Source organism: Euprymna scolopes, chromosome 32 (assembly GCF_053919585.1).
Source record: "Euprymna scolopes isolate OS-2025 chromosome 32, ASM5391958v1, whole genome shotgun sequence".
NCBI lineage: Eukaryota > Metazoa > Mollusca > Cephalopoda > Sepiida > Sepiolidae > Euprymna > Euprymna scolopes.
Genome location: NC_136513.1, coordinates 46,570,269 through 46,596,185, shown reverse-complemented (window position 1 = coordinate 46,596,185; position 25,917 = coordinate 46,570,269).

The following is a 25,917-nucleotide window of genomic DNA, read 5'->3' as shown; positions in this document are numbered from 1 at the left end:
CATGTGTTTGTATGTGCATGTGTTTGTATGGGCATATGTTTGTGTGGTCATATGTTTGTATGTGCCTATATTTGTGTGTGCACGTGTTTGTATGGGCACGTGTTTGTATGTGCATGTGTTTGTATGTGCATGTGTTTGTGTGTGCATGTGTTTGTGTGTGCACCTGTTTGTATGGGCAGGTGTTTGTGTATGCATGTGTTTTGTGTGAATGTGTTTGTATGTGTTCATGTGTTAGCGTGTGCATGTTTTTGTGTTCCCATGTGTGTGTGCATGTGTTTGCTGTTTATGTGTGAGTTTCTCTTCGTGACTCTGCACTCATCTTCATTATTCACAAAAAATTTTGTACCTGGGATAAATTTTATATGCATTATATTAATTATCTAGTCAGATTTTGTAAATGACTCAGTATTTAAAGCGGTATAAATTACCCAGTATTCGAAGCAGTATAAATTACTCAGTATTGAAAGGAGTATAAATCATTCAGTATTTAAAGCTGTATAAATTACTCAGTGGTTAAATCAGTATAAATTACTCAGTTATTAAAAGCAGTATAAATTACTCAGTATTTAAAGTCGTATAAATTACTTAGTTGTTAAAGCAGTATAAATTACTCAGTATTTAAAGCTGTATAAACTACTCTGTTGTTAAAGCAGTATAAATTACTCAGTATTTAAAGCTGTATAAACTACTCTGTTGTTAAAGCAGTATAAATTACTCGGTTGTTAAACAATATAAATTACTCAGCATCTAAAAATATATAAATCCGCAGCGTTTGATAATATACGAATTTCCCAGTATTAAAAAGATACGTAAATTAATCGCAGTATGTCAAAATATAGCATTTAAATATAAAAACTAGTTAATAAAGAGTATTATTCAGTATTTGAACAAATAAATTATTCCATAAGTGTATAAAAAGTAAATTACTAAATATTTAAAACATAAAAATACTCAGTATTTGAAAAATAGATAAATTACTCAGTATTTGAAAATGTATAAATTAGTCAGTATTCGAAAATGTGCAAATTACTAAGCACATGAATATATGTCAATCATTCAGCATTTGATGATGATGCCTCCGTTCAATCTCGAAAGACAAAGGATGCCCCTTCTAGGGTCAGCTGTGCGTGTAATTTTGAGGCAAGGGTTGCGCAATCTCCAACCACACCTCTCCGGAACTGCTTGAGTCCAGTGGCAAGGAAAAGACCAGGACAACTGGAAACAATACCGAGATAAGCGGAGAGCACATACAACACCTGGAAGTCTCAAATGGTCACCCATTTAGTACTGACCAGGTTCAACGTTGCTTAACTTCGCTGATCCAGCGGGAACCGGTGTGTCAACGTGATTATGCCGTATATTCAGTATTTGAAAATGTGAAAATAACTCAATATTTTAAATGTGTAAATTACTCAGTATTTGAATATGTGAAAAATAGTCAGCATTTAAAATGTACATTACCGATTATTTGAAAATATCTAAATTGCTCGATGTTCGGCAAAAATGTGTAAGTCTATATATCTATAAAAGTGAACTTGTTTGTGTGTGTGTATGTGTATATTTCTCTACCAAATTACTCTGTCAATTCTCAGTCTACAGAATCGAGATTTGGCGTAAGGGATATTGAGATTTTGGAAAATTTTTAATCGGTTTTCGGCCAGAAATTTGGCTGTCAAGGGATCAAAGATTTGATATTTGAAAACTCTACCAAATTCCTTCGCCAAGTTGGGGTCTAAACACTTGAAATTTTAGGTGTAGGTTACTTTGACATGGATCAAACTTTTTAATTTGATTTGAGCCAAATGTTAAGGGGTCAAAGTTGGGGTCAAAATTTTTAAAAAATTGACCTCTACGGCCTCTACAAAATTACTCAGCCAATTATTAGTCTAAACAGTCAAAATTTTACATAAAGTGTATTCATAATTGGGGCAAGCTTTTTAATCAGTTTTTGGACGAGAATTTGGCTGCGAAGGGGTCAAAGTTCCAAAGATTTGACCTTTGCGGTCTCTAGCAAACTATTCAGCCAATTTCGGGTTTAAACACTTGAAATTTAAGATGTAGGTTACCTCGACATGAGGCAAACCTTTTAATATATATATATATATATATATATATATATATTTAAAGTGATGGTTGTGTAGTTTCAACGAGAGAAAAATGTATATTTAAAAGAGTGTAGCCATCAACAATTGTGGGTTTTTTAGCCTTTTATCATATTTTTATTTCAAAATATATTTATAACGCGTTTCAAGCTTATGTCAGACTTAATTTCACACTTCACTCTGACCGGACACTACCAATACTTACTATTGGAGACAAAATATTTGAGACCACATCACTCTGAAAAACACATTTAGTATCAGCAAATGTAAAAATAACATTTCAAACTTACATTAAAAAAAAAACTTTTCACGAAAATATCTGAAGAAAGCAAAACGCGTTATAAAAATATTTTAAAATAAAAATATGATAAAAGGATAAAAAACCCACAAATGTTTGATGGCTACACTCTTTTAAATATATATATATATATATATATATATATATACATAAAGTTATGAACAGGTATTCAGACATGCAGCAAGCTTTTTAATCAATTTCTGGCCGAAATTTTTGCTGCCAAGAGGTCAAAGTTTTAAGATTTGGCCTTTGTAGATTCTACCAAACTCCTCGCTAGTTTTGGATCTGAACACTTGAAATTTTAGATGTAGGTTACCTCGATATGAGTCAAACTTTTTAATATATATATACATATGCACATAAAGTTATGAACAGTACATAGGGCCCGATCAAAGCCGGGCTGATCTGCTAGTGATACAATATTTAAAAATGAGTAAATTACTCAGTATTAAGATATATAAAATCACTCAAAATTTGAAGACATGTAAACTATTCATGATTCAAGAAAATGTAAATTACTCAGCATTTGAAAATGTGTAAAGTACTTAGTATTTGAAAAATATATATTACTCAATATTTGAAAAAAATATATTGCTCAATATTTGAAAAAAATATATATTCCTCAATATTTGAAAAAAATATATTCCTCAATATTTGAAAAAAAATATTACTCAATATTTGAAAAAAAATATATTACTCAATATTTGAAAAAATATATTACTCAATATTTGAAAAAAAAATGTATGACTCAATATTTGAAAAAAAAATATTACTCAATGTTTGAAAAAAAAATGTATTACTCAATACTTGAAAAAAAATATATTCCTCAATATTTGAAAAAATATATATTACTCAATATTTTAAAAAAATATTACTCAATATTTGAAAAAATATGTATTACTCAATATTTGAAAATATATATATTCCTCAATATTTGAAAAAAAATGTATTACTCAATATTTGAAAAAATATATATTGCTCAATATTTGAAAAAAAATATTACTCAATATTTGAAAAAAATATATTACTCAATATTTGAAAAAGATATTACTCAATATTTGAAAAAATATATTACTCAATATTTAAAAAAAAAGATTACTCAATATTTAAAAAAAAATATTACTCAATATTTGAAAAAAATATATTACTCAATATTTGAAAAAAAATATTACTCAATATTTGAAAAAAAATATTACTCAATATTTGAAAAAAATATATTCCTCAATATTTGAAAAAAAAATATTACTCAATATTTGAAAAAAAATATATTACTCAATATTTGAAAAAATATATATTCCTCAATATTTGAAAAAAGATGTATTACTCAATATTTGAAAATATATATTACTCAATATTTGAAAAAAATATATTACTCAATATTTAAAAAAATATATTACTCAATATTTGAAAAAAATATATTCCTCAATATTTGAAAAAAATATATTACTCAATATTTGAAAAAAATATATTCCTCAATATTTGAAAAAAATATATTACTCAATATTTGAAAAAAATATTACTCAATATTTGAAAAAAATATTACTCAATATTTGAAAAAATATAATCCTCAATATTTGAAAAAAAATATTACTCAATATTTGAAAAAAAATATATTACTCAATATTTGAAAAAATATATATTCCTCAATATTTGAAAAAAAATGTATTACTCAATATTTGAAAAAAATATATTACTCAATATTTGAAAAAAAAAGTACTCAATATTTGAAAAAAATATATTACTCAATATTTGAAAAAAATATATTACTCAATATTTGAAAAAAATATTACTCAATATTTGAAAAAAAAATATTACTCAATATTTGAAAAAAAAATATTACTCAATATTTGAAAAAATATATTACTCAATATTTGAAAAAAATATATTACTCAATATTTGAAAAAAATATTACTCAATATTTGAAAAAAAAATATTACTCAATATTTGATGATTATAAATTGCTCAACACCTATAATTTGTAGATTGCTCAGTATTTGTAAATGTAAAAGATACTTTTAAAGTAAATTACCTATAATGTGAAAATATATTACTATTTTAGTCTTGAAATCTTTGTGAATTACGCAGTTTGAAATCGCTCAAATTATTCCATACTTGAAAATCCTGTAAAATCTTAAATATTTCAAGCTAGACAGTCCTGTAACTCTCGCTTCTATTATTCTCACATGACCGATTTTGAAATTGTATAATTTGCTCAACGTTCAATATTTTCTAAATTACTTAGTATTTGACATCATGTACAATGCCCAGTGCTTAAAATTGGGCAAAGTATAAATGACATGATTTAAAACAAATATACAGTATTCGAAAGTGTAAAGTAGCCCATGTCTCCTCATCCAACATACCTCCCTTTTTCTCGCTCGTTATTTCTTCTCCTTTTTTCTCTTTCTGTCCTCTGATCTTTTTTCCTCTCCCCCTCTCTATCCTTCTCTCCCCTCTTTCTCTTTTCATTATTCTCATCGCATTTCCCTCCCCTTCTCTCCCTCTTCTATCTTCTCGCTTCTCTCTTGTCGCTTTCATCAGTCTCCCTGTCCCCCTTCCTCTACCGCTATCTCATCCCTTTCAACAACTCCCCTATTTCTCTCACCTTCCCCTCTCTCTTCTTCTCGCCCTTTTTTGTATCTGTCTCTTATTTCTTCTAATTATTCTTCCTCATATCCCGCTCCCTATCTATCTGCCATCACCTTCCCTCTTTTCCTCTCATTCTCTCTCTCCTCGCTTTCCCCTCTTTCTTCTAGTGCTGTCTCTAAACTGCATCCAATCTTCTCCCCTCTCTTTCTCTATATTCTCTTTCTCTCTTATACACTTAGCAGAAACTCGGTTGCACAGTATAAGTTTCCTTTGCTGTTCGTTACAATAGTTATTGTTTCTTTCTTTTTCATCTCTTTCTTAGGCTTTCCTTCCCTTTCTCTCATCCCCTTTCTCTTCCTCTTTCTCATCATCATTTTGATTTTTCCTTTCCCTTTTGTACCCTTTATTTTCTCTTTTCTTCTCCTCTTCTCCTTTTTCTATCGCCTCGCTTTTTCTCTATCTCTTTCTCTTCATCTACCGTATTCTCTCACCCCCTCAAACAGTCTCCCTTCATCTTCCTCTTCTTTTTCTTTCCCGTCCCCCATTTACTCTCTACTTTTCTCATTATCCATCTCATTTTCCCTCCCTCTCTCTCTTCTATCTCTCTCTTCCTCCTCCTTTTCTTTTATGCTCGCCTCGCTATTTATCTTTCTCTCTCTCTCTCCATTTCTTCCTCCACAGCTATCTCTCACTCTCTAAAAGTCTTCTCCTCTACCTCTCTCCTCTCTTCCCCCTCTCTCTCAAATACATTATATTTTACTTGTTATCTTTCTCTTCCTTTCCCTCTTTTATTCCAGTCCATTTTCATCCTTCTCGGCTCACTTCATCTAATTATTCCCACCATTCTCCATCTCCTTCTCTTCCCCTTTCTTCCACCTTCCCTGTCCCTTTCCTGTTCTGCCTTTATTTCCCCGTCCCTCTGTCTATATCTCCAACCCCCAAAACCTTACCTATCCCCATCTCTCTCTCTGACGTACACGAAAGTTGCGCACCATGCGCCTCTATGCTGTCCTCTCACATTTTCTTTTTGCGCAGAAAGCGGAAGTATATGTAAGGAGAAACCTATATTGATTCGTTTAATTATTATCTTCGTTACGGACAATGCTTTAAAATAACGTTAAGGCAGCGATATTGACGACAATTTTATGAATGGAAAGCAAGATAAATACAAATAACAATAATGCTACAAAAACAACAATAAAAACAACAATACCAAAACAACAACAGCAGCAGCAACAACAACAAACACAATAATAATAATAACAACAACAACAACGGCGACAACGCTGATGATGGCAATTAAGTGTATGCATACAAGCCGGCCATGGTTACAGGTTTTTAGAAAAATCCATCCGTAATAAGAATTAGACGAGACGCGAGAAATGAAGCGGGAAATCAGTGAAGTGATCGATGGTCAGTTGACTAATAATAAAAAAAAGAGAACGAATGTTGCTGGGCCTGAATGTTTCATTTGATCTCTTTGTGTTTGAAAACTCCAAAGAATAACAATAACATAACAGAAAAAAAACGTCGTCTATTGTCAGCCATGTTGACAAAAACAACCCCATAAAACAAAAATAAAGCAAAAATATTTACCCTCTATTAATCTATTAAACCAGAAGGCTTAAATGTCTTTTAGTTGATAGGTATACAATTATACGTATCTAATCAAGTGCGCACCTGTCCGAGAAGGGAGTGTTCAAAATGGTACCCAGATTAAAACTGTATCGACTAAGATAAGAGAAAAGGACAATGCACATTGCAGTAATTTGCTATTAAATACAAGGCGTGTTTCACACAAACAATTATCCATATTAGAGTCTTTTTTTTACTAGGGAGTCACCGCTTGTCAAGGCTGAAAAGCCACTCAAGGATAAGGGTTAATGAGTATTGATCAGACCGTGGTAGTCGATAATAGTGGAACTTAAGCAGTGTTTGATTATCTAAGAGGATGGCTCAACAGGACCTTGTTTATATTAGACTTGATAACGAACATATTATAGTAAGCTAGGAAGCAGCTCACGATATGTAATCTTCTCCCTCTCTTTCTCTCTCTCTCTTTCTCTCTCTCTTTCTTTCTCTCTCTCTCTTTCTCTCTCTCTCTCTATATATATATATGATGAGCTGTGAAACAGCGAAACAGTACTGTGTGTGGATGACTATATATATATATATATATATATATATATATATATATATATATATATATATATATATATTGCAACCATGAAGAACCATGAAGTGAAGACTTTTGTAATTGACTAGCGGAGAGAACCGGCGTTGCTCGCGTGTTTGGAGGTGTGTGTGTGTTGGGGAGGGGGTAGATCAAAAGAACTCTGTTAAAAAACGTTGGCCGGGTGTTTGGAAGTGTAAAAGAAAAAAATGTTTTAGTACGAAGGTAGGCTTGACGCGAAGGTGGAAATGGAACGGAAAAAAACCCCTGAGAACTAAGCATCTCGGCCAGGAGGGGAGAGGATGTGATAAGCTTCTTAAATGAACGTTTATAAAGTGAAATTGACAGGTGCAAGAAAGTTAAATCGCGTGATGTTTGACCTAGTTTTGCGCTGCAAGCCAGTTTCTGTTTTCCCCGCCCCATTATTCACTTTTTTCATACTGAAAAGTGTAACGAAGACGCGGCGATCGAAAAATATCTCGAAAATAGCGCGTAAAAGTCGGGCAAATAAAAGATAGCCGCGACCCCGTTCTTAAGTCATAGATATTATGATTTAGACAGCATATAAAAAGTTTTAAGAAGGAGTGAGTCGATCGAGAAGCCCGGCGAAAAAAGCCTTTGGCGGACATACACAAAAATGCACACACACATACACACACATTTTCGCTTTTTTATATATAGACTAGCGAGGGGTACCCGGCGTTGCCCGGGTGTTTGGGGGGGGGTTAAAAAAAGTAAGTATGAGGCGAACCCGAACCCTTCAGGCAAAGTTGTAAATTAAAGTGTGAAAAAAAGTGCGATGTTAACCATTGCCCCACCGCGACATGCTAACGGAAACGCGTTTGAATTTATTTAATTAGTTGGATTTAGCAGGTGCCCGTTTTAATGAGCTAATGAGGTCAAGTTTGACTACGGGATAGTATTCATTTACTGCTGAACGCTTTTTTTCCCCCCGCCCAAGATGTTATAGGAAAAAGACTAACCCACATGCGGCGAGCGACAAATATTGAATATTTATCTTCCTGAAATCGACCAAATTAAATAGACGGGCGAGCTTCGTTGTTAACTGTGAGATATTACGATTTATATGTGATATAAAAAGTTTTAAAAAGTTGTGAATCGACCGACCGCTTTTCTGAAAGAAGCCTTTTGAAGACACACAGAAAAAGTGAACACACATACATACATACATACATACATTTTCGCTTTTATATTTATAGTTTAGCGAGGGGTACTCGGTGTTGTCCGGGTGTTTTTCGGTGTGTGTGGTCGGGCGGGGGTAGGGATGTTAATGAAAACCTAAGAAAAACGAACGTTAAAAACCCTGCTTAGCGGGGGGGGGGTACCCGGCGTTGCCCGAGTGTTTGGAGGGGTGGGAGTGTTAATGAAAACCTAAGAATAAGCGAAGTAAAAAGATAAAACAGAAAGCGGGGGGGGGGGGGGGTACCCGGGGGGGGTAATCAAAACATCGAAAAAAAAAACACAAAACAAACTAACGTAAGGCAAACGAACGATGTTAAATGTAAAAATCGAAAAAAGAAAAAAGAAAAACGAAGGTTAAAACCAAAAAAGTAAAAAAACACGTGAAAAATGGCTTAAATAAGCATGTTTCGATATTAAAATTTATAAAAATCGGTGGGTACCCGGGTGTTTTTGGGTGTGTGTGGTCGGTCGGGAGTGTTGATGAAAACCTAGGAATAAGCGAAGTAAAAAAAAAATAGAAAAACGAACGTTACGTGAAAAATGGCTTAAATAACCCTGCTTCAATATTTAAATTTAAAAAATCGAAAAAAAATCTCACACCACGATTTGAACCCAAAACGTTTATTTAGATAATGAACCAACGCGCTAACCAACTGAACTAACACGACGTACATGAAGTTCTTCAACTATTTAAACTAAATCAGGTCATGACGCCATCTTACGCATGCGTAGAACCGATCGTCGTCCTGAGAGGACGGTTTTTGTTGGCCAATTTTTCGATATTTTTCGGGCGAAGGATGGAGCTTCACTATGATACCAAGTTTGTGAATATTTGTTCTGTCTGTCGAAAGTTTTTAACGGACACACAAACACACATACACACATACAAACATTTTCGTTTTTATATATATAGATGATTAAAAGTACAATGCGATTTAAAATTTAAAAAATGGGGGCGAAGAAAAAGAAAGAAAAAAATTGAAGGTTGAAGTCAGCTGACCGGTTTTGCCCTCACTTTCTGTCAAAACATCGTTAATTCACGACTCTTACAGCAGCAGCCGTTTAGTGTAATAGTGAGGAGCATTGACTGTCGTACGGGTGGTCGATCCAGTCTTGAGGTAGTTACCTGTCTAGCCGCACTGATGAGCTGTTATACAGCGAAACAATACTGTATGTGGATGACTATATATATATATATATATATATATATATATATATATATATATATATATATATATATATATAATTTTTAGTCATTCAATTAATTTAAAAATTTTATGACGTGAAATATTTGAGTTTCAGATCAAAAGATTTTTTATTATTCTATGCAAGACAAAGAATACATTAGAAATATCTTAACTCCTTATCCTATAGAATTTCGTTGTCTACCATCTCTTCAGAAGAGGAAATATTAGCAAATAGTTATAATAGTTTACACCTTGTTTGCTAAAGTCTGAGAAAATCACAATTAAAAATTGATTGAGTAATTAAAAGTAATAGAATAAGGGAAGTGTGATTTTTAAATACTCAATCAATTTTTAATGCATAAACCTTAAGTATTCACTTCAACAGTGCTTAATACGTAGGTAGAGCTAGGTAGTAAGTTATAAAATATATATGGCAACTAAGCTACACAGAATATTCCACACGTTTCATCCACACTAGGATTCGTCAGGCTTATGAGAGGAGTTGTAGTTGTCTCGCGTTTTTATATACGCACATTCTATTGAGTTTTTAGGAAGCGGTGGAAACTAGGAAACTGATTGGTTAACTTATAACTATATATATATATATATATATATATATATATATATATATATATATATATATATATATATCGCGGGACTGTACTACATGCCACTTAGACAGACTTAGGAAAGATTTAGTTAAGTTTTTCAAGGAGTTAGGTTTTAAGATAACAATAACAACAAATTTATATAAAGTAAACTTCTGCAACACTAGATCTCGAGGAAAAAATATATAAATCTTTCCATAAACCAAATGGAAGACTCATATACATAAATAAGTTTTATGCCGTCCACCCACAGTGTCCAAAATATTGTAGCTAATGTTAGCAAAAGAATATCAAGACTTTCTTTAAATGCCGAAGTATTTGAACAGGCCGCGCCATATTATAATGATGCACTACATAAAGTAGTTCCAACGATAACATAATATTCCAACAGACTCATAATAAAAGTAGGAGGTGGAATATAATTTGGCTCTCGTTCTTAGTATTTTACTAATACTAGAGTGAGGCATTTTTTGCTTAGGCTTCTGGATAAACATTTCTCCCCAAAACATAGACTACAAAATTTTTAATAGTAACACTGTGAATGTTATAAAATCTTTAATAGGAACACTGTAAAAAATTAGTAAATCGACAACAACATTTACCCTAACCCTAACCCTCATTTCTAGAGATAGTAAACGGATGCTGCTCTTGCAGACCCAAAAATTAATTCTCACCAGAAGGCAATTGTAAGGCTGCATCCCTTGTATACGAAGCTACCATCACTGACCAATCTACAAGAAAATCTGAAAAATGCATTGGAATGACACAAGGCTCGTTTAAACCAAAATATTATTCATATATGGGCTAATTTAGAGTGAAAATAAAAAGTAAGACAGCTTTAGCAACCCACGTGAGGGAGCTTTTCTACAGAGGGGTCGGTTTTTTCGCCGATATTTTCCAAAGTTATCCTCTCCTTTCGATTGTCTAGCCTTGATTTAAACCTACGTCACTTCCGGTTTGGCGGTGGTCGTAACAGCAAAGACGTCAGGTTTTCCTGTTCTTTTCCTACTTCACGGTACGGGTTCGAGTCTGTCTTCCTACTACCACTTTTTTTTTCTGCTCAACATACACCTCTAAATACCCGGGCAACACCGGGCTGAAATGCTAGTATTTAATAAGAAAGAAAAGTCTTGCCAAATCGTAGACTTTGCTGTTCCAGCTTACCACAGGATAAATATCAAAGAAAAGGAGAAACGGAACAAATTAACAGAGCTAGCCTGAGAACTGAAAGGAATATGGATGATAAAAAATTAAGATAATACCAATAATAGTAGGAGCACTAGGAACAATTCCGAAAAACCTGGAAAAAAGAATGGAAGAAATTGAAATCGGAGGAATGACTGGAAAGATATAACGAATAATAATAATAATAATAATAATAATAATAATAACAGCTGAACTACTTTCACCATTAAATAGAGGAAAATTGAACACAAACCCTCATGCTCTCCAGAATTGAAGCAATGCTCACTTTGGAATGCTGAGAAGTACCATATTCTACGGTTAATTCATGACCCAGGAAAAACATGTTTAAATGTGCGGAGCGAATGCCTGAAAAGTTGTAAACGCAGAAGGATAGCACTCCTTATAAACTGGGACGGTAAAAAGGGGGGAAAACACCTGAATTCCCAAAAGTTTTTATATTTGTTTTATATATTTTATATTTTATATATCATATTTAATTTTAATTTTTTTTTGTTTAAAAAATTATTTAAGGTTTTTATATTTATATTTATTTATATTTAATTTTAATTTTAATTTTAACTTTATTTTAAAATAATTATACTGAAACGATTAAAAAAAAGAAGAATCTAATTATAATGGTTCATAATTTAAATTTATGTCCGTTTTAATTTTAATTAAAATTTTAAATTTATATATTGTAAATATAGTAAACATGTGTCGACAATTAAAAGCATTTTTAAATGAAACACATAGAATAAACAGATAAACTATTTTTCTATGGCATCGATTGGTTGAGAGTCGCCCGACGAAGTCTCATTGACTGAAACAGATGGCTCTGTTTGTAGCGACCAAATGTAACTGTTTACCTTCGAACAAATAATAAAAAATATTTTGCTCTTGCTATCTTACAACTTTGTTGTATTCATTAGTTTCTACTTTTGAACATCTACAAACCATAATTTATGTATATATATATATATATATATATATATATATATATATATATATATATATATATCATAAAAGTACTGTGTTAAAAGCACTGTTGATATGAAATTTAAAGTTCAACGGTTCAAAGACCAAACAAGTGCCAACTTTAAAAAAAAAAAACTTTTATTAAACAAACATATCAATTTATTAAAATCATTGTCGATATTTCGATCCATAACAGAATCTTCATCAAGGAATATAACTTGTTTTTTCTTTGTTTTTCATTTGCGTACCAGGCAGTTGGTGGTAATGCCTGGCACGTCTCTCTCGGGTGTCTTTGTGATGGTAATGTCCTATTCAATAAAAGAAAGCTGGTCTGGCATGTTTTATCATTTTACAATACACGCCAGACCAGCGCTTGTAGAAAAAGGCATTCTTCCAGTTCCGGACCCGTATCGAAGCAGTGATTAAGGCTGAAGGCGGCTACATGATCAAGTTACCTGAATTGATTTTTTTCAATAAATTTTTAAAATAAACTGTTGCGTTGTTTTCTTTAGAGCGACAAATTTATCGTCCCACTCTGCAAAATAGTGTATCTCTGTCTGTCCCTGTCTCTGCCCTCTCTCTCTCTCTCTCTCTCTTTCTCTCTCTCTCTCTCTCTCTCTCTCTCTATCTATCTATATATATATATATATATATACATTAATATATATATACTAGCAAAAGTACCCGCCGTTGACTGGGTTCAAAAGTAGCCTACAGAAAATGGACTTTGATTTATGAAAGTATGATAGGTTATGAAAAGGAAGGGTTGTAAAGAGATAGCTTCGAATTTGGGGGTATCAAAACCAAAGCAAAATATGATGAAAGTAAAAATAAAATAGATAAAGCGCATAATTTATTATACCATACCTGTTCACGCTGAAACACTTATCACAGTATTCTGTGGATCTATATTAAAAAACCTTATTAAACTTTGTGACATATTTCCATTCTATGGAGGTCAGGCGCGAACGAACATCCCCATAATTTTATTATACCATATTTCTTCAAACTGAAACATAATTTTCAAAGTATACTTACGCAGAGAGATATGAAAAGTCTTTATTAAAGTTTGTGCCTATTTCCATTCTATGGAGGCTATGCACGAACGCAGACCCCACAATTTTATTATACCATCCCTATTTAAGTTAAAAAATACTTATCAAAATATTCTTATGTACATCTATTTCAAAAACACTTGTAAACATTTTATTTAATTTTTAATTATTTTATTTCCTTACTTTGTGGACCAGGCGCGAACGCAGACCCCACAATTTTAATGAACCACTGTTCTGCCAGATCAAACATACCCATTCCTGTGTCTCGATACATCTTTTATCATTATATGTAATCAGTTTTTTTAAAATAGATAACCATATAGGAGCCTATACGTGACCACACACACACACACACACACACACACACACACACACACACACACACACACACACACACACACACACACGCACGCACGCACACACACACACACGCACACACACATTCAGCTTTATATTATAGAAGATATATATACAATCCTTAACTTTTCATCCCTATAGGGAATAGTCAGGTTAAAATGCATTGCATTCACGTTATCTGGTCTATGATTATTATATATTTACAACTTAGTACTTAGCTCTATACCCGTATTGAGCACTATTGATGGAAATATACAAGATGTTACATCTCATTACATTTAATTTCCATACATTAAGTTATTTTTAAATATATACATTTTCTTTTATTCAATTATACACACACGTATATATGTGTATATATGTGTATATATAGGAATTGTTTCCTTTCCTAAAGACTCAATTGCAATTTTAGCGACACCAGCTCATACAAGTAAAAACAAATCTTTAACAATAAACATTTATCAAACACGTAGACAGACACAAATATATTTTATCTAATCCATAACCATTATTTTTGTGTGCAAACGAAAGACGCCGTAAATAAACACTCGAATGAGCAATGGACGCCATTTACAATTTTATTGATTGGATTTTATATCTATTTTGTCTATTTTTATAGAAAAATCGATGTAACTATTTATTAATCGATTTCAGTTTTAAATTTGAAAACGTGTTTATTTTCTCATTTTTCGATTGCTTCGTTGTTAATCAATTACTTTTCTGGTTACAACAAATTTAAAGCTTTCATCGCGGGATTTTTAGATGGTGCTTTCATCTCGACTAAACGCCATGCTGCATAGTCGCTACGAAGCTTTATAATAGTTCAGCAAAAAATTGTAGGCACATCGCAAGGCGTTAATTTGTCAGGCTTACTTTTAAAATATCCGCTTAATTTTGAAATATTATTTTGATTGTCACGCTTAATTTTGAAATATCATTTTGATTGTCATGCTTAATTTTGAAATATCATTTTGATTGTCACTCTCAATTTTAAATATAATTTGTATTGTCACGTTAATATTTAAAATATCATTTTGATTGTCACGTTAATATTTAAAATATCATTTTGATTGTCACGTTAAATTTAAAATATCATTTTGATTGTCACGTTAATTTTAAAATATCATTTTGATTGTCATGTTAATATTTAAAATATAATTTTGATTATCACGCTTAATTTTGAAATATCATTTTGATTGTCACGCTTAATTTTGAAATATCATTTTGATTGTCACGCTTAATTTTGAAATATCATTTTGATTGTCACTCTCAATTTTAAATATAATTTGTATTGTCACGTTAATATTTAAAATATCATTTTGATTGTCACGTTAATATTTAAAATATCATTTTGATTGTCACGTTAAATTTAAAATATCATTTTGATTGTCACGTTAATTTTAAAATATCATTTTGATTGTCACGTTAATATTTAAAATATAATTTTGATTATCACGCTTAATTTTGAAATATCATTTTGATTGTCACGCTTAATTTTGAAATATCATTTTGATTGTCATGCTTAATTTTGAAATATCATTTTGATTGTCACTCTCAATTTTTAATATAATTTGTATTGTCACGTTAATATTTAAAATATCATTTTGATTGTCACGTTAATATTTAAAATATCATTTTGATTGTCACGTTAAATTTAAAATATCATTTTGATTGTCACGTTAATTTTAAAATATCATTTTGATTGTCACGTTAATATTTAAAATATAATTTTGATTATCACGCTTTATTTTGAAATATCATTTTGATTGTCACGCTTAATTTTGAAATATCATTTTGATTGTCACGCTTAATTTTGAAATAGCCTTTTGAGTGTAATGCTTAATTTTGAAATATCATTTTGATTGTCACTCTCAATTTTTAATATAATTTGTATTGTCACGTTAATATTTAAAATATCATTTTGATTGTCACGTTAATATTTAAAATATCATTTTGATTGTCACGTTAAATTTAAAATATCATTTTGATTGTCACGTTAATTTTAAAATATCATTTTGATTGTCACGTTAATATTTAAAATATAATTTTGATTATCACGCTTTATTTTGAAATATCATTTTGATTGTCACGCTTAATTTTGAAATATCATTCGGATTGTAACGCTTAATTTTGAAATAGCCTTTTGAGTGTAATGCTTAATTTGGAAATATCATTTTGATTGTCACTCTTAATTTTAAAATATCATTTTGATTGGCACTCTTAATTTTAAAATATCATTTTGATTGTCACGTTAATTTTAAAATATCATTTTGAGTGTAGCGCTTGATTTTGAAATATCATTTTGATTGTCACTCTTAATTTTGAAATATCATTTTGATTGCCCTGCTTAATTTTGAAATATCATTTGAATTGTCACGTTTAATTATTAAATATCATTTTGAGTGTAATGCTTAATTTTTACATATCGATTTTGTCTGCCTATCACGCTTAATTGAAATATATTATTTTTAGTGTTTATCACATGGGCTTTTAAAATTATGATTTTCACACTTAATCTTAAAATATATTTTATGTAGATTTGTAACGCTTAATTTTTAAATATTTTGTTGGTTGGTAATGCCTAATTTTTAAATATTTTGTTGGTTGGTAATGCCTGATTTTTAAATATCTTGTTGGTTTGTCACATTTATTTAAGAATATCAGTTTCGGTGATCTGTCATGCTCAATTTAAAAATATTGCTTTCCTTTGACTGTTACGTTTTAATCTTGTAATACTATTTTCATCGACTTACAAAACTTAATTTTTAAATAGTATTTATCTTTTCAACATTATTTTCATTTGTCTGTAAAATATAATTTGAAATATATATTTTTCTTGTTCTGCCACACTTAATTCTTATATATAGCAGTTCAGCCCGGCTTTGATTAGACCATATGTACTGTTCATAACTTTATGTGCATATATATATATATATATATATATATATATATATATATATATATATATATATATGTATATATATATTTATATATATATATATATATATATATATATATATATATATATTAAGGATTAAGGACTATCCACTTATCTTGTGCTTCCTTTTTTAAAATTAAATATGTTTTTAACTCTTTTTCAAGATGTCTTTTAACATGTTTTATTAATCATTTGTTCATATTATAAGCTCTATTTCCTTTTCGGTTTTATTGAGCTTTTACATCTGGTTGAGATTACTTTACTTGTAAATATTAACTCTTTAATATTTATAATATATTTTAAGTTTACCATTTTGTGTTGGATTGTGTAGTGGACTTTCGGTCTTACTGGTTCCTTGAAGTGGAAGGGTACAGGAATTGGGTTATGCCTGGCTTTAGGGATTGCTCCCTCTTTGAGGTGAATGTGGGCAGCTGGCCCGGACATGGCTGGAAATATCCCATCTTTGTTGAATGTCGTTTTGGCAAACTTTTCTAGGAGCCAGCCCTTAAGTTTGCCTATGTTATCTTCTGTTGCGCGAAAAGGGAGGTTTTTGGTTGAGAGTTTTTAGCAACCCGGCTTTTGCCAGTAGATCGGTCTGAAGCGTATCATTCGATATCCCTTTGATAAATTGGTCCTTGATGTAAATATCGGACAGGTCGTGATCGCAGTTGGGGCATGAGAAATTACAGTCTATGGCCGTGGACCTAAGACGAACAAGGTATTGTTGGATGGGTTCATCTTCATGCTGTGATATAGATGCAAATGTCATCCGATGGACCATGGGATTTGATTTTTGAGTTATCAATGCTTCTGTCATCTCTAGCAGCTTGTCTGGGTTGGTGCTGAAGAACTTAGGGTACGTATTTATGATTGCGTTTTGAACGGATTCATCAGCGCAACTGTATAACTGGGTATTGGCCTGAGAAGTTGGCATGTCCGTTATTCTGGTGAATACTTCCCAGTCAATCCGAAATTTTCTGAATTGTTTAGGGGTCATTTCGAGATGAAGTTGGGGAGGCCTGGCAGCTGGTGCCTTAGCATAGGTGGTCTGGGTAGCGGGCTCCTTGGCTTGTCGAAGGATAGACAGAGCTTCTCCCATTGTTGTGATTCCCAATTCTCTAGTCATGGCTCGATCCATTACTTGAAGATTTTCTTTTTCTCAGTTTTTCCTTCACAAAAGTTGCAGCGTAGCTCTTGGCGGAATCGGCAGCAATGCCTGCTTTGAGGAAATAGTCTTCCCATCTTCTGTCTCGAATCCTGTTCGTAGCGCCATGTTGGATTGTGTAGTGAACTTTCGGTCAGCGTTCAAGTTGTGGATAACTTGACAAAGACTAAAGTTACTTCTCATGAAAGAGGAGAACTATTTATGGCACAATGGGAGATTCCATTGTGCACACATGGGCCAGTCTATTCTTTGGATTGTGATTGGCTGAATCACCTGATTGGATATGCTTGTATATAAATACAAGCCCTCAGTCCAGCTCAATCTGGTGTCTGTCTTGTGCATAAGCTGGACCCTTGGTAAGTGTTGCTGCTATTATTATTATTGTTGTTGTTATGTGTTATTGACTAACACAGTTCTTTTGATTATTCTACATATTATAAGCTCTATTTCCTTTTCTAAGCTCATATTATAAGCTTTTCTAAGCTCATATTATAAGCTCATATTATAAGCTCTATTTCCTTTTCGGTTTTATTGAGCTTTTACATCTGGTTGAGATTACTTTACTTGTAAATATTAACTCTTTGATATTTATAATATATTTTAAGTTTACCATTTTGATTACCTTGGTAAACTTATTGTAATTTATATATATATATATATATATATATATATATATATATATATATATATATATATATATATATATATATATATATATATAACTCCTTCTTTTACTCACATAAATTAATATACTAAAGTATAGATTTATGCGTAAACTTTAAGTATTTACTTCAAAAGTGCTCAATACGTACGTAGAGCTAGTAAGTAATTTATAAAATATATATGGCGATTAAGCTACACTGAATATTCGGCGTTTCATCCACTCTAGGATTCGTCAGGCTTGTGCGCGAATTCTGTGGTTGTTTATCGTTTTTATATGGTTCTCTTCTGTAGAGGATTTTAGTTAGCCAATCAGCTTTCTAGTATCCACCGCGCCCCTTCCTATCAGCCAATAGGCATGCATTTTATCGAACAAAGGATCTGTTTTAGAACTAGGTTAGTTGTTTAAGGCAGACCATTTCCTTTTTTATATATATATAAATATGCATATGTGTACATACATATATGCGCATATATATACATACATATATATATACATACATATATACATACATATATGTGTGATCGTTTATGTATATTCATGTTTATTTAGTTTATTTATTTGTTTGTTTTCTATTGTTTTTGTTAGTTTTAAAGCTATTTTTTATCGTTATCCTAGAGTAACTTTTATTTTGTGAACAGAGTTGTTTGCTATTTCTCTTCTATAGTTTAATAGATTTTGGGGTTCTTTATGTTATATAGGGGTTTCATTGAGAGAGTCTTAGGAAGAGAAGCTTAGAAAGAGTCTTATTACAGTGAGGGATGTTGTAAGACTCAGAGAGAGAGATAGGGAGAGAGATAGATAGATAGAGAGAGAGAGAGAGAGAGAGAGAGAGAGAGAGAGAGAGAGAGAGAGAGAGAGAGAAGTTGTATAAGTTGTTGTACGAGAGACTTAGAGAGATTGTTCCTGTTATAAGATTCTTATTTATATTAAAACGTTCATTTCTTAATTGTGTTGAATGGAAGAAGAAGAAAGCTCTTTGAGTGAGGACATTGTGTAGACATGATGATGTTGAGACGTGTATGTAAATACATATAACACAAATATATAATACAATTGGACTTTACCTTTCTGTAAGAATCATAAGACACAAGACGAGCTTTACAAAAAACACTCGATGGTTTATTCTTCACACGGCCGTGATTCCATCATCAAGAATTCAAAGTTTCACATTTTTTTCTTGAAGTGACGTCTCGCATCTAGACGTCTGAGTGTCTCTGAGTTTTTTCACTGACTGACTAACTCTGAAGTTTTTTCTCTATTCCTAGAACTTTCTATTTTTCCGTGACGTCATACACATGTTAAAACATGTGCCTTCTTTCACGTGTCCTGGACATACGTGTCCAAAACTTTTCCTATTTCTCAGTAACCTATTTATCCAATATGTTAAAAACATTATCTTATAAGCTGCATTCTTTCAATTTAAAATTTCATAACAAACTTGAGAGTTCACATTGTTTCCTCGTTAAAAAACGACTCTGTCCCGTGGGGAGGCATTGTAAATAGGTACAATCAGGCTTTAGTAGGGTGTATTCCAATTCCTACTGTAGCTGTTCATTTGAACGTGAAATTATAAAAATTAAACGGTCATTTCATAACATGCATAGCAATAATATACTGAATTGCCAAGAGTCTCCGACAATTTTAAATGCCTCTACAAAAAAGTCCTGAAACTTATTTAAGGCACCCCGTATTTTAAATCTATGCGTGCATGTAAAACCACTTTTAAAATTGGTATTGCTACACCGAACTCATAATTCTTGTAAGCAGACTAAAAAGACAATATTTTCCGTTGATAGATGACCGCGTAGATAAAGCGTACGTCTCTTATCCCGACATTTGGTAATATATATATATATATATATATATATATATATATATTTTTTTTTTTTAATTTTTTTTGCGATGCCCGACGAAGCTGTCGGATCGTAAACATGCCCCAACATCGGAAACATATGTAGCCAAACAGATAAAACGGTAATAAAAAATAAAAAAATAAAAACATATTTGCTCTGCAATAGTATTGAGCACTCTCTTCAAGTTTTTACTAATTACCAGTTTTACCAAATATATATATATATATATATATATATATATGTATATATATATGTGTGTGTGTGTGTGTATGTGTGCATGTGTGTGTATGTATGTATGTATGTATGTGTGTATATGTGTGTGTATGTATGTATGTGTATGTGTGTATGTATGTGTATGTGTGTGTGTATGTGTGCGTGTGTATGTATGTATGTGTATGTATGTATTGTATGTGTGTGTATGTGTGCGTGTGTATGTGTGTGTATGTATGTATGTATGTGTATGTGTGTGTGTGTGTGTGTGTGTGTGTGTGTGTGTGTGTGTGCATGTGTGTCTACTAAATTTGGGATTACCTGTGCTGTATATGCTTTCCACTTATCTCGGCATTGTTTCCAGTCGGCCTGGACTTCTCATTGCCACTGGACAGTGCCGATTAAGGAGAGGTGTGGTTGGAGATTGGGCAATCCCTGTCTCACAATTACACGCGCAGCTGCCCCTACATGGGGGGGGTATCCTATGTCTTTCGAGACTAAATGAAGGCATCGGAATGTGTGTGTGTGTGTGTGTTATCCATTTCATTATTCTACACTTTTAAGGAGCTAAGAAAGACGAAGGGGGAATAGGCGAAGGGAGATAAGCAAATTTGTTTACATATTAGGCCACCTACGCCAGCAGCGAATACGTTAGCTAGTATGCCTGATGATAATTGTTACACTGAATGTATGATAACCTAAATCTGTAAAATATAATCGTTCCCATGATTAAATAAAAGATAGGTAACAGGCAGAGACAACAGATCAAACAGTAGAAAAAAAGTCGATCGATGACGAATGACGTTATGCTTTTGAGCGAGAGAAAATAATTTTTTAGATGAGTTCTCCACCTGAAGCCATACGAAAAAGACACAGCAAATAATGTAGAATAATCTTAGGCGAATGTTGCTTCGATATCTGTGTCACTCATTTTGTTAAGGTAGAAATTAAGATGTAAATAATTATTTAGATTAAATTAGCCGCTCTTTCTTTGTGCTAAGAAAATTCTCTCTCAATAAAACCTTGAGGAAAACCTCAAGCGGGCTCCTTCTTGTGTCTTTTAGCATAAAATAAATTTTAGTCCTCTAAATTAAACGGACGATACGAAACGTGACGAGAAGAAAGATCGACGATGGAAAAAAATAAAGAGATGTATTTTATTTTGTTTATTATTAACTAGCAGGCCGTCCAATGTTGTCCGGTCGAAATATATGCACAAATATTATATTGTAAAGTAGAATCCTTATTTAAAATAAACAAAAATACCGTAGGCCTTCAATCCAAAAAAAAAAAAATAAATAAATAAATAAAATAAAAAACGGGGGAAAACTGAGATATTTGGATGCGAATATTATGGTTTTGTCTAAATAAATCACTTCTTGTAAGTAAAAAAGAAAAAATACCTGAGCTGAAATCGAAACCAAAACCTAAAGACAATAAGTCAAGTACGATAACCATTAGGCCAGTGAGACACGATCTTTAAAAGATGTTTCCAACTTTCTTATTTTTGACATAAGGAATCTGTCATGTGAGCTATTCACGCATGCGCATTAATGAAACAGTTGACAAAAAGATAAAAATCCGATGACACCCGCGAACCAATTTTTCAAATTTTGACTCCTTGGCAGCTTTTTTTTCCGGATGAAAACCGATTAAAAAGTTCTCAACATGTCTAAATACTCTATATACCAAATTTCAAGCCTGTAGAATAAACATCCGTCGAGTGTATAGTGTCCTCACGCACACACTCAATCTCACTTATATATATATATATATATATATATATATATATATATATATACACACGCACACACATATATATATACATATATATATATTTGCATATATCTGTAACGTTTTCATATATATATATATATATATATATATATATATATATGTGTGTGTGAAAACGTTACAGATATATGCAAATATATATATATATATATATATATATATTTGCATATATCTGTAACGTTTTCATATATATATATATATATATATATATGTATGAAAACGTTACAGATATATGCAAATATATATATATATATATAAAGAAGAGGAGGTGGAAGAAATCTAAAGAGAATCCTTCTTCATCTTTTCACCTTTCTTCTTCACCTACATTCGTTTATTGCTCCTACCATTCCCCTTCTCTATCCATTCCTCTGATTCTACTTGTTTTTCGTTCTTTTGCCATAAATTCCCAATTCTTTTCTTTCTTTTTCTACTTTGCCTTTCTCCCCATCTGCACCAGGCACGGAAGAAAGGGAATACAAAATATAAACAAAAAGAAATGTTGAAAGAAGGGGTAATAGGTGGAGGTAGAAAAAGAACGGAGTGAGAGAAGTAATCGAGAAGGAGAAAGAAGGAAGAAGAAGGTTGAAATATAGTGGGGGAATGAAGAAGAAGGTGAAAGTACAAGTCTAAGGAAGATTGGATGCAAAAAAGAAAGAAGGAAGAAGAAGAAGAAAGAAAAAGAAGAATAAAAAGAAAAAGAAAAAAGGAAAAGAAGGAAAAGAAAAAAGAAGAAAAAAAAGAAGAAAAAAAAGAAAAAGAAGAAAAATAGGAAAAGGAAAAGAAAAAGGAAAAGAACAAGATGTAAAAAAAAAATAGAGAAAAAAGAAAAAGAAGAAAAAGGAGAAGAAAGGAAAAAATAAGAAGAAAAAAGATGAAAAAGAATAACAAGAACAAGAAGAAAAAGAACAGAAAAAAGAAAAAAGAAGAGGATAAGGAAGAGCGAAGAAAAGAAAAAAGAAATAAGAGGCGAAAACGAAAAGGTGAAAATACAACTGATCACCTTAGATGAAATCAGTGGATTAGGCAGACGGTCGTTGTGTACGAAATGTGTAATCGCATCGACCCCCCCCCCCAAAAAAAAACAACAAAAAAAAAAGGTGATATAAAAAGTAAGAGGAACACAAACTTTTTTTTTGACACCTCGAAAGAATACAACGAAAACAGAATAAAAACAAAAGTGGTTTGTTCGAAACTGTCGTGTCCTCCATTTGTTACACTCGTAATCAGCAAGGGGCAAAAAAAAAAAAGAAAAAAATCAGGCGACAAGAAACCGCCGTCGTTGCGCTCCTTGAAGATGCTGATGTCTATTCCTCCCAGCATCCGTACGAACGGGAAGGGTAGGTCAAATCCACCCCAACAATAACGCACAAGATTGTATTTTTTTTGTGAGTGGGCGGGGGAGCGGGATGCCTCCTACGATCATCGACAAAAACAAAAAAAATTAAATAAGTAAAACAACCCCCCCTTCTTCTTCCAAAAAATTGTTTATTTCTGTCTTTTTGTGTCGGAGACAAAAACACACACACACACACATGCACAAAAGAACAGTGTTTTTCGTCCAGATGCAAATCTCCTTGACACAGGCACCGGGTGAAGGTGGGACAACCAACGAGGCGTGCTGGGGTACCCGGCAACAAGACGGGGACCAACGGGGGGCAACGAAAGAGGGCGTGGCAACAGTGTTTGCCGTCAGTTGCACGTGAATACGGATCCCCGAGGGTGGACTACAACACCGTGACAAACATAAACATAGATATGCACATAGATAGCAAATTCGCCCCAGAGAGAAAGATATTCAGATAAAAGAAGAATGAAAAATAAAGGTTTGATATTCAGCTTACGTCGAAAAATAAAAATGACGAATCCAATTTTTCAGGTACGTCCATTCAATCGGCGCTTTTATAGGTGGAAATACTGAAACAGAGCGCGGACGCGCGTATGTAAATGCATGCAAAATGCGAAATAACGTCACCGTAAAAAGATGAAAGTGAGCACGTTCGAGACGTGGACGACGTTTGACAGGACATAGGTCAGAGAGAAGACGACCACGTTAGATACGTAGGTGACGTAACAGCCGTAGCAGGAAGTCATTCGTGGCGGGAGAATGAGGAAATAAATATCTTTGTTACCAAAAAAAAGAGAGTCGTTATCATTTGCCCAATGTTCCTTGCCACGTAGACTGCATGCAAAGTGTGGATCCCGTGTTTAAATGTGGATAACGTTACAATGCCATCTCAACGTTAAACGTGGCAAATCAACCGAACTTTTTGTTGTAGCGTCGGATTTTACATTAAAATAAATCACAGAAAAATATTTTTATCATGTAGTATGGATTCAGGCAATGTCGCTCTACTGCGGATATTTTAACAGTAATCTCTGAATGCATTAACCATGTACTGGATAGGCGAGCGAAGCCAGGGCTGTAGACCTTGGGATATCCAAGGCCTTTGACAAAGTTTAGCATAACGGGTTGCTAATGAAAATTAAATCGTACGATATATCTGGACGTATACTAAATATAATTAGATCCTTCTTAGAAAATAGAAGCATACAGGTTGTCATTGACGGACGTACATCCAAGCACCATAGCATTAATGAGTGCCTCAGGGGCCGATCCTTGGACCATTATTATTCCTGATATTCATAAACGAACTCCCTGATGATATTGTGTCCGAGATGGGTATATTTGCTGATGATACAACGCCCTATAATATACATGGGAGAAGAACAGATGTACATAAATCTAAGACAATTTCAGAATCGTTAGAAAATGACCTCCAGATGTGATTGGACCTCCAGATGTAATTGGACCTCCAGGTGGAATTTGGCCGCAAATGGATGGTAACATTTAATGCTAGTAAAACTAAGCTTCTCTTCTTTTATAATTACAAGACGCCTCTCCAACTGCCTATATCCATGACAAATAGCACCCTACCTGAGAATTCTACATTCAAACTCCTCGGCCTAACATTTGCAAGCAATATGAGCTGGAAAAAATACGTAGAGGACATTGCAAAAGCTGCTGCAAAAAGGTGGGCTCCCTCTATCGAGCTAGAAGACTACTTACACCTGAGAGTACCTGTACATTTACAAGGCCACCATTCGCATATGCATGGAGTATTGTTGCCACATCTGGACTGGTGCGTCTACCACTAGTTTCCCCCTCTTAGATAGGGTCCAAAAAGAGTTGCCAATATAATCCGTCCCACTTTACCAACTAAACTCCAGCCCCTGTCCCATCGCCGCAATATTGTATCACTGTACCTGTTTTACAAATATTTTAATGGAATGTGTGCTGATGAACTCGTTTCACTTGTATCCCCTCGACGTACTTATCCCTGACAAACGTGCTTAGCAATAAGATCCAACTCCTTCACTGTTGATGTCCCTAAATGCCAGAAAGCTTTCTATTCTAACAGTTTCTTCCCTCGAACAGCTAGACTTTGGAATTCCCTTCCTGCTGTCTGGTTCCTTGTTGTACTAATATGCAGAAGTTTAAATGTAACATTAACAAATATCTTGTTAATCTTTCCTAGACATGGCCCCAAATAGTAGCTCCTT